General features: G+C 38.7%; 1 non-coding gene across 1 annotated transcript; it reads right to left on the bottom strand.

Moving 5' to 3' along the window:
• Nucleotides 1-945: 945 nt before the first annotated feature.
• LOC130963821 (small nucleolar RNA R71) lies at nucleotides 946-1,049 on the bottom strand. Its single transcript, XR_009079940.1, has one exon. It is a non-coding gene; the product is annotated as a small nucleolar RNA R71 (small nucleolar RNA).
• Nucleotides 1,050-1,743: the final 694 nt, after the last annotated feature.

The following is a 1,743-nucleotide window of genomic DNA, read 5'->3' as shown; positions in this document are numbered from 1 at the left end:
TAAAAATCATATCTTTTAAAATTGTTTTCAAATCATATCTTTTCAATCATAACTTCTTAACCACGTCTTTTTCAATCAAATCTTTTTAATTTCTAATTTCAAAATCTTTTTCAAAACTCACTTGATTTCTTTTCTACTTTGAATTTTCGAAAATTATCAATCAAATTTTCAAAATGTTTTTGACATCTTTTTAATTAATTTTCGAAAATTCTCTTCCCCTCTTCTCACATCCTTCTATTTATGGAGTATAACTCCTTCTTAATGCACAATTCGAACTCCATCTAATTAAAGTTCGAATTCTTCTCCTTCTTCTTTCTTCTATTTTTTTTTCCTCTGACACCTCAAGGAATCTCTATACTGTGACATAGAGGATTCCACATTTCTTGTTCTCTTCTCTTTCATATGAGCAGGAGCAGAGACAAAGGCATTCTTGTTGAAGCTGACCCTGAACCTGAAAGGACCTTGAAGCGAAAGCTAAGAGAAGCTAAGGCACAACTCTCTGTTGAGGACCTGACCGAATTCTTCAAAGAAGAAGAACCCATGGCAGCCGAAAACAACAACAATGCCAACAATGCAAGGAAGGTGCTGGGTGACTTTACTGCACCTACTCCCGACTTCTATGGGAGAAGCATCTCTATCCCTGCCATTGGAGCAAACAACTTTGAGCTTAAGCCTCAATTAGTTTCTCTAATGCAACAGAATTGCAAGTTCCATGGACTTCCACTGGAAGATCCTCATCAGTTTTTAGCTGAGTTCTTGCAAATCTGTGACACAGTCAAGACTAATGGGGTTGACCCTGAGGTCTACAGACTGATGCTATTCCCTTTTGCTGTAAGAGACAGAGCTAGAATATGGTTGGACTCTCAACCTAAAGAAAGCCTGGACTCTTGGGAAAAGCTAGTCAATGCCTTCTTGGCAAAGTTCTTTCCACCTCAAAAATTGAGTAAGCTTAGAGTGGAAGTCCAAACCTTCAGACAGAAGGATGGAGAATCCCTCTATGAAGCTTGGGAAAGATACAAACAATTGATCAGAAAATGTCCATCTGACATGCTTTCTGAATGGAGCATCATAGGTATTTTTTATGATGGTCTCTCTGAACTATCCAAGATGTCTTTGGATAGCTCTGCTGGAGGATCTCTTCATCTGAAGAAGACGCCTACAAAAGCTCAAGAGCTCATTGAAATGGTTGCAAATAACCAATTCATGTACACTTCTGAAAGGAATCCTGTGAACAATGGGACTAGTCAGAAGAAAGGAGTTCTTGAGATTGACACTCTGAATGCCATATTGGCTCAGAACAAAATATTGACTCAACAAGTCAATTTAATTTCTCAAAGTCTGTCTGGAATGCAGAATGCACCAAGCAGTACTAAGGATGCTTCATCTAAGGAAGAAGCCTATGATCCTGAGAACCCTTCAATAGAAGAAGTGAATTACCTAGGAGAACCCTATGGAAACACCTATAACTCTTCATGGAGAAATCACCCAAATTTCTCATGGAAGAATCAAGAGAAACCTCAACAAGGTTTCAACAACAACAATGGTGGAAGAAACAAGTTTAGCAATGGCAAGCCTTTTCCATCATCTTCTCAGCAACAGACAGAGAATTCTAAGTAGAACCCCTCTGACTTAGCAACCATGGTCTCTGATCTAATCAAAACCACTCAAAGTTTCATGACTGAAACAAGGTCCTCCATTAGGAATTTGGAGGCACAAGTGGGACAGCTGAGCAAGAAAGTTACT

This window comes from Arachis stenosperma, chromosome 2 (assembly GCF_014773155.1).
Source record: "Arachis stenosperma cultivar V10309 chromosome 2, arast.V10309.gnm1.PFL2, whole genome shotgun sequence".
Lineage (NCBI taxonomy): Eukaryota > Viridiplantae > Streptophyta > Magnoliopsida > Fabales > Fabaceae > Arachis > Arachis stenosperma.
This window is presented reverse-complemented; position numbering and strand designations above follow the sequence as displayed.